Consider the following 12,500-nt stretch of genomic DNA (forward strand, 5'->3'; position numbering starts at 1 on the left):
TATTTTCCGCTGGTATTCCAAGTAATTAGTTGCGGTGTTTTCATTTCACACCTGCCGCACCCACTATTGTGCATTCTGTTTTTCATGTTTGTCAGGGATTGGCCAGTTATTAGTATTTATGCCCTCCGCTGTCTCTTGAGTACCATTCACGCTTGCGGTTCCATACAGTTTATTCATCTTTCTGCTTTAAGCCTTCCCCCCTCCCCCCCCCCCCCCCCCACCCACCTCCCGTTTACTACAGGTTTCGTCATTGCCTTTATCTTTCAGGCCGTAGAGACGCTTTTGGCGACTTCTTCCGCTGTTTCATATGCGGCAAATTTGGACACTGGGCTAAGGACTGCCAATCCTTGTTCTGGCCGGGAAGTTACCAGCCCCTTAGCTACAATTCTTTCCCTGGAATCTCCTACAACAAGCCAACCTCAGGCCAATCAGCTCAACAAAAGCAATGATGATGCCTTGGCGCAGGTACATCAGTTTACACAGGATTACGAACTTGAAAGCTGACATTCATTACGTGTTAAGGGTAATCTGAAGAATAATTTAGTTTTCTGCAGATCTATAGGTGCTCCGGATTTCATTTTGTCTATTATTGAAAATGGCTACAGACTGCCATTCATTAGTTTTCCGTTGGCCGTAAAACTGAAAAATAATAAGTCGGCTTGTATTTATGCTGTTTTTGTGGATCAAGCTGTTCTTGAGCTCCTTAATTCAGACCGGGTGCGTTTGGTTAATGAGCAGCCTTTTGTTGTAAATCCTTTGTCAGTTTCTGAACAACCATGCGGTAAGAAGAGCTTATTCTCGATTTGCGTCATGTCAACAAGTCATTAATTAACCAAAGTGTTAAGTAAGAGGACTGGAAAATTGCTATGTCTTATTTTGTGAAGGATGGGTTCATGTTTTCCTTCGATTTAAAAAGTGGTTACCATCATGTAGACATTGCACAAGAGCACCAAACTTTTCTGGGGTTTTCATGGCGTGCGCCCGATTCCATTAAGGAAATATTTTATGTTTTTTCTGTGCTCCCGTTCGGTCTGTCCTCTGCCCCTTGGGTTTTTACTAAGGTTTTGAAGTTATTGGAGAGTACAGGGTCTTTGTAAAGCCATCTTCTTGGATGATGGTTGGGCGATTGTTCAGGATAGAGAAAGTTGTCTCATTAAGGCCCGGGCTGTAAGGGCGGATTTGTGCAACGCAGGTTTTGTTGTCAATGAAGATAAATCGGTATGGGAACCCACCCAAGTATTGGACTGGCTGGGTATTACCTGGAATGCTGCATTAGGTACTTTTAAATTGTGGAAAGGAGAATTGTTAAGATCATTAACTCAATTGATCATAGTATTGAAGCCGATTTCAAAGTTACCGCGAGAGAGTTGTCTTCCTTCACAGGTCAAGTTATCTCTACCTGTCCTGTAGTTGGTAACATTGGCAGGATAATGACCAGACATTGTGTCTTGTCCACCGCGTGCAGGGATAATTGGGATTCTATATCCCTTCTTGACGATTACTGCAAGGAAGAACTGTATTTCTGGAAGAAAAGTATGGTTAATATCAACACTAGGTATTGCTTTGTGAGTAAGGTACCAACTTATTTTGTGTATTCTGACGCCAGTTCCACCGGAGGTGGAGCAATTACTGATTTTAACAATGATTTTGTGTGCCACAAAACGTGGTCGGAGAACGAGAGAGGTCAAAGTTCAATGTGGAGAGAACTGTCTGTTATTGAGTTTCTTTGCAATCATTTGCCTCAGTGTTGGATCACATGTTAAGTGGTTTACGGATAGCCAAGTAGCTGCTCAGATTGTTGAAGTGGGCAGCATGAAATTAGGTTTGCACAAATGGCCAGAGGGATTTTTGATATTTGTATCCGATCGGGAATTCATTTAGATGTACAGTGGATCCCTCGCACTTCGAATCAACAAGCTGTTTATATAAGTCGTTTAATTGATACTGATGATTGGCAAATTACTGAAGAATTTTTTCTTTTTCTCGATGGCTTGTGGGGTCCGCATAGTGTAGATTGCTTTGCAAATTATTATAACCGCAAGATCCCCAGGTATTTCTCGAGGTTTTGGAATCCCAATTCCTCGGGTGTTGATTTTTCTTTCAGTCTCTTGGAGGGGAAAATTGCTTAGTAGTCCATCCAGTTGGTATCATCCCACGCGTATTACATTATCTTAAATCTCAGAAGGCCGTTAGACTAAAATTTACTGATTAATTTATTGGACGGTGTGTCTACTAGCCTATGTTTTTTCAGTTGTTGGCGCTGGCCAAGGCAGTATGCCGTTTATTTGTAAGGCACTGGCCTAATGTTTGGTCTGTCATTTCATATGGTGCTGTCCTAATAGGAGTATAGTTGATTTATGTGGCACTGGCCTAATCAATGGTTGTTGATCTACGCGGCACTGGCCCATACGATCATTTAACGTCTTACGTGGCACTGGCCTCATCAATGGTTGTTGATCTACGCGGCACTGGCCCATACGATCATTTAACGTCTTACGTGGCACTGGCCTCATCAATGACTGATTTTTGTACGGTTATTAAAGGATGTTCTGTCTTTCTTTTGTTCTTCTAGTATGTATGTTTTGTTCTTGTCTTTACAGATTATGCTATCAAGTAATTCTTGGAAAGGCTTTCAACAGTTTTCTTCAATCAACGTTTATGAAGTGCTAAATGTTATGTTGAAGTCCAGGTCGGATTCGACCACTAAAGCTTACGTTCGTGTTATCAGAAAGTTCTTGGACTGGTCTAAAAGTAGACAGTTCAACATGCAGTTACCTTTTCCTCTTAGTGTTGTTTCTCTATATTTGTTTGAAGTTCAGCAGTCTTCCGCTTCTAGCTCCTCAGTAATTTTAGCCCATGCGGCCCTTAAATGGTTACATTCTTTTGTCCCTAGTTTGGATCGTAATCCTTTAGATAGCGAATTTTGCAGAAATGTCGTCGAATCCGCTAAACGCCAGAAGTCATAGCCAGTTATGAAAAAGAAGCCTATTTCCACAGAAATTATAAGGCGTATTTTAGATATTCATAACAGGAAAGATGCTAATTTAAAGAATCTCCGTATTGCTGCGTTGTGCTCTTTAGCCTTCGCAGGGTTTTTTCGTTATGACGAATTATGCAATATCGTTCCGGAGCATATCGAATTTCACAGCGATTATATAAGAATTTTTGTGCCTCGTAGTAAAACAGATGTTTATAGGGAAGGGAATTTCGTCTATATTAGTGCATCTGGATCTAAGTACTGTCCTGTTGGTGTTTTACAGCGTTATTTAGATTTATCTGGTATTGACTTAAACAGTCCTCTCCCTTTATTTAGACCAATTGTTTTTCACCGTAGTACTTCTAGCTATACCCTGAGGAGCGGAAAGATTTCTTATACTACCTGTAGAGATATCTTAAGGGATACCTTAAGTCAGCTGGGCTATACAACCCTAATGTTTATGGTCTTCATAGTTAAAGATCCGGTGGCATTACAGCTGCCGTACGCTATAGTAGGAATTCGATTCCAGAAAGACTACTTAAAATTCCTGGTAGGTGGAAATCTGATTCTGCCAAGGATATGTATGTTGAAGAAAGCCTTGAAACAGGTTGCATGTAACTAAGTATTTAGGTTTGTAACGTATTATGGAGCGTAGATTAGTTTCTGCATACAGTAGTATCTAAAGAGTTGTAGAAAAAAAAAAAAAAAGTGCAGTAACAATTTCTTTTGTAATTTCTATCTTATAATAAACTGTTTTGGATACGCTTGCGTATCCTACCATATTTCTCGTGGTATTTGTTTGTATTACGGGAATTTAAGGGTAAAATGTTTTACGTTCGTTTGAGCGAAGCGAATTAGAACGTAATTATATAATGGTTTGCTTTTAGTTATTGTTGCGTATGTGTACAACTATTACCTTCAAATACCGATTTTATAACGTTCGGCATTTGGTATTCGGTGTTCTGTAAAATACCTCTGCCGATCTGAATGAACTCCAAACGGGAATGAGATATTGCAGCGGTATCATGTCAACGAATAAAGAATGAAATGAGAGGAGCGGGATGTATTAATAGGACGGGCATCGAAGCAGTATCAAGCAAACACCACCATCTACCGGAATGAAGCTCGTACCGATATGCGACACATACATGTAAACACCCTTTAACAAACTTATTGATCGGTGCACGTTTTCTAAATACTCGTGGGATGGGCATGAGTCTTCCCATGAAGACAACATTGCAAAACCCATCTGTTATGGGGATCTCGATTAAACAATTGCATCTCAGGGTATATTTAAAACCTTATCCTGCCATACCTTGATTTCAGAAAGCTTCACGGAAGGGAAGCAATCGACCAAACAGTGCAACGTGCTGTATGTGCAGTGCTGGATCAGAAATCCTTCTTCGGCGATTTATTTGAGGTTACTGACACGAATGAAGGCTCTTCCTTCGACTTCAATCAAAGCCAGAACCTCAAAAGAAACTCAAACACACGCAGAGAAAGAATCCCTGAATACGAGAGAAGCGCGGGAAAAAACCGAGAGGCATTCTATTTTTACACCCACATTCATTCCATTCTTCACGCAATCCAGCTAGCTTGGAACCCAAGCTCTTTTACCACGCACAGATGCGATACCTTAGTACAGTAAACTCTGTTCGTATGGAAAGCCATAACTTTCCGATGTAATCTTTACTATTTTAGTCTTGAAGTTTTGTCTTGTGGTGTTGTTTTGTCATTATGCGGTGAGGTCTAGTCATTTTGTGACGACGGTTTGGATGCTTACGTGTGCTGTTTCCAGTGATGTGACTACAATCTTGGACAAATTTGAGACCACCCCTCCCCTCAAAATCAGTGATGGGAAAATGGCGCGTTTTGGCCTTCACGCGGCTTCATCCTTGATTTGGGGGGAAGGGGGCATTTCTGTTCCATTTTATTCTGTCCAAGATTGTAGGTTTGATGGCCACTTGTTGTTTTCACCATGTGTTGAAATCTTCTTCTGATGTGCCGTGTTTACATTTTATGTGGTGAGGTTCTTTTATGACGTCGGTTTTCTCCCTTTATATGATTTCAAACACAGCGCGTCAAAAGAAGACCTCATAACCTCTAGACTGCTCGCAGTCCCCTCTGAGTTAAATTAGGGAGTTTAAGATCTACGACGCGACGGCAGCGAAAACGTCATTTAAAATTCCCACTTCAGGTTAATTAATCTTTTTCGTAATTATGTTGGCTCATCTAATTTCTAAATAATCTTTAATCTTTAATGGGTCATACTCCTAAGGCAGTAAAAACTATACTAGGAGTTTGTTTGAAATAAATAAATAAATATTAATTAAAAATATTAAATGAATAAGCTAATATATATACAATAATTTAACATATAAAAATATATCTAGAAAATGAGACAAAGATCATATATCTTAAGATATAAGAGCGGTCTTATAAATATAAATAAATAGAGAAATTAATATATATATAGATTTCAGTTCTCGTGGTCATTGAGTCTTACATTTTAAAAACAACAGCCTTAAATTTATCTAGTGAATCAGGGATTGTAGGTAAAGGTATATTGTTCCAGGTTCTTATAGTTCGTGGATAAAAAGAGCCGGTATTTGTATGTGTCATTCAGTGTAATTAATTGTTGAAAAGGTGCACAGTTCGGGTACCTTGAGACTCTAGTGACAGGATTTATTTCAGCCATCGCCCAGAATGCTATTGTCTTAGGCGACATGTACTTACAGTGCCCAGTTTTTCAATGCGCGGAATAATTATTGCATTGATTAAGCTTTCGGAATTCCGACTGTTCTCGTCAATGAATCGGTGGCTGTCAATCAAAGGATCTAATGAGTGAAGTAAATCCCAAGGTGTGATAAAGTTAACAAAAGCGCCCTAATTTAAAAGCGGCCCGCGCTCTTCAGAAAGGGTTTTGTCAACAAAGTCGTGAGCAAGAACATTCTCTTTCTTCTTCTTTTTTTTTGACATGTCACACTCGAAATGGTCTGAGTGCGGTAGCCAAAACCTTTCCCACAAAAAATTCTTCTTCCTAAGCGTAGCCAAAGTGAAAGTGCGGTGCGCGAAACACTCGCTTATATTTCATTGTTGTCCTTTTTTACCGCTCGACCGGTAAAAGCAGTTCATTAGATCAAGTCTTTTACTCGATTGGTTTCAGCAGTTTCAGGCGGGCTGGTGGTCAACCTCGTAGGGGAGTTATGTCCTATTGTTAATTCCACCATGTATGTATTCATACTTAATCAGTAAATAAATAAATAAATAAATAAATAAACCTCAAATTTGACTATTTCACGTTGTTGTTTTGTTGACGACGGCAAAGAAATGGACAAAAATGAAAAACGCACGTGCAGAGCGTGAAAGGCTATTGCTTTTGGCCACTAAATGTGAAATTTGTGACAGGGTGGTTTAGTGGTCATCAACCGTGCCTTCCACCTCTGTAACCCAGGTTCAACTCTGGCCTCGGGTCGTATGTGGGCTGAATTCAGTCGATCTCAATCTGACTCCGAGGGTTTTTCTCCGGGTACTCCGGTTTTCCTCCCTCCTCAAAATCGACTCCCGGCCTATTCCATCAGGCTGTGGTGCTATGTTCCGAGGTCATACATGGGTCGTCTTCAGGTGCCGAGCGCCTAGCCGGCAGCGCGCACAGCTCCTTCAGCCCGACCTCGTTGAGCTGCGCCCTAAGTAATTCAGTCTCCGACTGCGAGAAAGGGCGATTAGCAGATCACATCAAACGTCTGCTAATAATTAAGACCGAAATTCCAGAAAAAGATTTCAACATTCCTCACCTAAATATTTAGCAATTATTGAATGAGGCTGAGTAGGATATGAAGAACTCTGCAGGTCGAGGAGGGTGTTATCCACCAAGGCTGAAGGCCGAGGTGGATAACATCCTCCGAAATCTGCAGAATTCTTCATATTCTACGAAAGCCGAATTCAATAATTGCTTTATTATTCATTCAAAATTATATTTTCTTCACTCAAACTTCTAAACCTACTCGCAGCCATTTTTCTGCTCAACAAAAATAACACAATCTCATCCCCAGCTTTTTTCGGTCAACGGTTCAATAATTTACAGCGGGCTGCACTTTTGACGTCATTGGTTCAATAATCTGCAGCGGGCTGTACTTTTGACGTCATTGATTCAATATGACGAAGTTTCTTTCCAAATTGGTGAACAACAGCTGGTTATGGTGAATTATGCGTGTGGTTTTAACCAATCAGAAACGGGGAAATATTTTGAATGAATAATAAATATTCTTATTGAATCGTCGTGAAATTTATTTCAATTTTGTACGGGACGAGATTGGGTATCAAAGTCACTGAGTGGAAGTGCAGTGTTGAACAGTTTTTGAATCACGCGCCGGCTCCAGCAAACTAACTTTGCTGAGCTTTGCGAATTTATTTGCGCAACACAAATGTACGAAGATAACACTTTTTTTATTTTCTCCAAAAATACCTTTTAAAAAGAAATCCTTAAATAATAAATACCTTTGCGATAAGATGAAAAGACAATCTAGCCAACAATCTGCCGACACATACACTAAATTCCATAAAGTAACTTAAATAATTGTTGGCACCGAAGCCTCTATAACCGTTTCTTTACGTGTCTCGTTTTTCAACCACTTCATTAACAATTCCGTGATACCCACTATATCCTCACTTCCAGCCGAATACAATTTCTCTGTTAACTATGTGGGATTTGTAGCTCGAGAAGAAGCTTTCAGTTCTCTGGAGAAAAGTTTTCTTGAAAACGTATTTACGGGTGTGACGAAGTCTTCAGTAGATTGTCCAGCTGTTCTGTCAAAAAAGTTGTCCATTTCTTTCAGTGGCCTGGAATTGTGTAGCGTCCGAAGCGGGTTTACAGATTCAACCTCGGTAATTTCTTCATAAAAATCTGCAACTTGGCGTTGAAAAAGAACTTACATCACTTTTTTATTCATAATTTAATTTTGAAATTTTGTATGTGTTGTTTTTTCTTTAGAGTTTACCAATAGGGGGAGACTAAGGGCCCTTTCCTTTTGTCAGAACTGGCCGGCCAGACCCATCAGTTTGTAAGGAAAATGCAACAATTTGAAGGAACACGTTCACGATAATCCCTCGTATTCGTGTTCTGGAGGAGTATATATCATCCTCGAAGTGTGTTAATTTGAAAGCGTTGTAGAGTTAGTCCTTCCAAATTCCCGGCCTGGCCAGTCAGTTCTGTCACATGGAAAGCGTCCTAAGTCGAGGGGAATATGTTCTGGGGATTCTGTTGAGGGGAATATATTCCATTGTTTTGCTATTGTTATCAGCTATTGTTTCAGCCTCGCACTCCCCTGTTACAATCAAAGCCGCCACCAAGTCTTCAGACAGTGAATAATGATCAGGGGTTGTATAATATATTCCCCTGAAAGGAACAAAGGAAACCAAGCCAAGTGACAAATAACCTTTGTTATTAAAAACTGGATCATTGGATAATGCAATTCGAGAGTTTTGATTGGCTAAGCCATCATGGGTTATGAGCCATTATACCATGATCTACAAACACGGCAAGCATATGCGTGATTTTTTGGGCCTTTTTATTTTTATTGTAGTCTAGTTTTCTGTATTTTGGGGGCGTTTTTATTAAAACAATTATTCCACTCGCGCTAGTTGGATGTGAGATGATTATAGCCTCGTTGGCTATCTATCATCTCATATCCAACGCGCGCTCATGGAATAATTAACAATTAGAACCGTAGCCCGCAATGGCTACGGGTCAATAGCCCATGAGGCGAAGCCGAATAGGCTATTGACCCGTGGCCCTTGAGGGCGGTGTCTAATTGTTTTCGTATCACCCAACTAGTCGGACAGAAAAGGCAATAATAAAGTTATCAAATGCAAGTTAAAGAAATATTTATTTGGGAATAAAACGAAAGAAAGCGTCACGCTTTTCGCTACTCAAGGACTACTACTAATTGTCCTTTAGTAGCGTAGCCAATCAAAATGCAGGATTTGCATTAGTCCACTAGTTGGGTGATACTAATTGTTAATTAGTATATACCAAAACAGTGGATAGTGTTGAACGCGCTTTGCGGCTCGGTAAATATTCACCACTAGCCACCTCCACTTCGGTGAATAGTTAGTTGCTAATTAGTAAATAGTTAGTTGCTAATTAGTTGCTAATTAGTAAATACTAAAACAGCGGATAAAGTTGAAGACGCGTTCAGATTGCCTACTCAAACTCTGAATATCCCTTTTGCTATTCACCTCCGAGCAAACTCGCGAGTTTCGCGCGCCCGAAAATATTGCAGGGGCACCCAACGACCAATTTGTTGTAAAATGTATTATTATACCCCAGTTAATGAAAATAAATGTTATTAAGGCATTTTTAGGTTTTTTTCAGTGTTGCTGGGAAAACATTATCTGTTCCTTTTTCCCAGCAAGACACACAAGAAATTTCCCAGCCAGCTAGATAAAATTGGTTGGTTTCCCAGCCAGCTGATCAAAAAAGTTTATTTCCCAGCTAGGAATTCCGCGCGCTTTCAAATCCCTCGATCCAAAACGAACGAACAAAAGCGACAAAACCGGGACAAAACAGGTTAGAAAAAGTCAGTAATTCCCAGGCAAAACCTAGATCAATAACAAAATTTCCCACCCAGCTCATCGAAACACCTGTATTTTTGCCAGCCAGCAAGATTCCTCTGGGGAACAGATAATGTGAGGAACAGATTCGTTGGGTGCCCCTGATATTGCAATCGCTTCAGGAATAAATGAACTAAAATCATCTTTTTCTGCTATATTACCTCACTGTTTTGGTATATACTGAAACAGAAACAACTATTAAACTCAGTGTCGGTGGCTAGCGGTGGATATTTTTAAGGAGGCCTCACAACCTATTTCGCGAAATTTTGAAAGTTCTTACGCAGCCGCAAGTCAACTTGGTGATTGCTTACGAAGAGGTCAGTTTCTGAGGTCAGGCTCTCTTTGATAAGCTAAAGCACAACTGTGCGCTACCCGTTCCTTGCCAGTGATAATTCGTTAGCTAACATTAAATCAGTAGGGACCTAAAGGAAGGACGACGACGGCTACGAGAACGCCACAAAACAATAGGTTTGATGAACAAAAACAGTAGCTCTGCACGCCCCGCACGTGCTTTTCACGTTCTGGTAGATTTCTTTGCAGTTCTCGTCCTAACAACGCCGTGAGATGAGTAGATTTGAGGTTGAGTAGAGGACGCGAACATCTGACGTTGAATTTTCAATTTTCTTTATAAATATCCACACTGTTCTCACCACTTATATTCTTGGAATGTGGACAAACACTTTCCACGCCGATCGACTTGGAATAATCGCAAAATTATTAAAATAAAGGGCAATAATATTTTTTGACAACGTTCTCGTAGCCGTCTTCGTCGTCGTTGTCTTTGCTTATCCCTAATAGCGAGTTTAAGAAACCACGACGGCTACGGCGACGAAAACGTCACTTCAAAATATTAAGTTTGAGCTATGTTAAGTATTTCATGATTATTCCATCTTGTTTATATTATTCAATATTGGCGAAGTGTCCTAAAACTGGATTGGCTCGGACGGATTTGAAGTAAAGAGTGAGACTGAAAGATTCCGTATAGTTTGTCCACGTTGTCGTCAAAACCTTAAATTTGGTCATTTCACTTAGTAGTTTTGACGAGTACGGAGGAGAAATGTTTAAAAATGCGTGCTTTTTGGCGTTGTCGTTGCCGTATTTTTGGCCGTCGTCGTTTCTTAAACTCCTCTAATTAAACATGTAACTTTGTCCCAACCGGAGAAGGCAGGCACTTCCTGGAAACTTGGGTATGCTGGTGCAATCCAGGCTTTTAAACTTAAAAGATAACATTAAAAAGGGTAAAAAGTTCCATCCCCTATTCAAATATGTAGAGTCAGAAGCATAAAACTCAAAATTTAAAATATTTACAGTTTTTTTTATAATCTTGTAAGATCTAGAAATTTGATGTGAGGTTGGCTACGAAGGCAGAGCAGATGAGGCAACGCAAGAAAGAGGGAGAACCTCTAAGAGACGCCACCATCTACATCTGCATGCCTTGCGAAATTCCCGGTAAAGAGTTCCATAATTTTGATGCGCCACTTTACCTCCACGATTTTATGCCATAGATAGTCAAATTTACCTTAGGTAAGCCTAATTTTGTAGTTTCCCAGTCGAGGAGAGAGAGAGAGATTTACTGAAGAAGTTCTAAGCTAGTTGGTCCGTTAATCACTGGGGAATCTCTTCGTAAATCGTTGTTCGAAGACTTCGGCGACCAATTCAGTTAGGGCCTACCCCATATATAAATGAACTGACACAAAAATAATAATTGCATTTTCTGGATAAATTTTTATAAAGCCATTAGGCGACAAGCTTGATTTTCATCCCCAGAGGCCGGTTGTTCAATTAACACTAATCCCAGATTAAAAATTAACAGAGATTTTAATAAAGTTCTATGGAAAAGGGTTTGCCTATGACTTTTGATATTTTTCAACAGGCGTTTCGGCTAATTCTTAAGCCTTCATCAGTGATATGAAAACGAAATTCGTTATCAAACGCTATTTTGCGCGCGTGACTATGCAATTCATGCTCGCGCGATGCCATGCGCGACATGATCGTTCCCAGCGTTCGGGTCCAGGAAAAGTCGCTCGTGGTAGTTAGCTTCGAAACCAACGACACAGGGTCCAGAGGAGATATGTTTGTCGTTAGAACATCAAAACCCGTCGAAAACATCTGAAATAATGGGTTATTTTGATCGCGTTGACGATCGCGTTACAGTTTCGTTACACATTCTGTATACCGCAAACCAAGAGACTGAGGGCTCGCAAGATCGGCTTACAGTATAAAATAAGGAAAGGGGGGAAACTAATTTGGGACGGATTTTCGAATCCCTGAAACTCAAATGGAATTGAATTAAATTGCCTGATTTTACTAACGTGATCTAGAATTGTTATGTATTTGCCAAATACTGTAGGAAAACGGCATAAGAAAGCGTTCAAATTCATTTTCGGCGACCGAAATTTACGGCTTCGAGAGAGAGCTTTCGTTCGGTGTGCACCGCAACACATGGTGACGGAAATGACGCGGTAAAGTAAATGTGCGCAAGATCGGAAGTAATTTTAAGATGCCCCAAGTTCGAAAACACCAACGGTTTCTTTTGCAACTTTTCGACTGTTGACGTGTACAACAAATGTCCAGTCTTTAAAGATCTTTACTTCAGTTAAAACTCGGCTGCCTTCACATAGATCTTGTGAATGGACTTTTATCCACTCAAAGAAATCGTCGCTAGAGCTAGATAAAGGCCAATAGAATTCTTTTGTTAAAGCTGGCCAGTCTTCTCATTCAACACGGTCTTCTTCCAATCTTGAGGTTTTTGAAAGTGGGTACTGCCATACTCGGCCACCGTTAACTCTTCGCTGGACTCTACTCGCCTGTGGAAAGGCCTCCTTTAAAATAATCCCAAGTTCTTTGACTTGCAATGGAAAATTTTCCTTTTCGGAGCTGTTATTTACATAGTCGTCGAGTATTTCTTGGA

This window comes from Montipora capricornis, chromosome 3, assembly GCF_036669925.1.
Source record: "Montipora capricornis isolate CH-2021 chromosome 3, ASM3666992v2, whole genome shotgun sequence".
NCBI classification, from domain to species: domain Eukaryota; kingdom Metazoa; phylum Cnidaria; class Anthozoa; order Scleractinia; family Acroporidae; genus Montipora; species Montipora capricornis.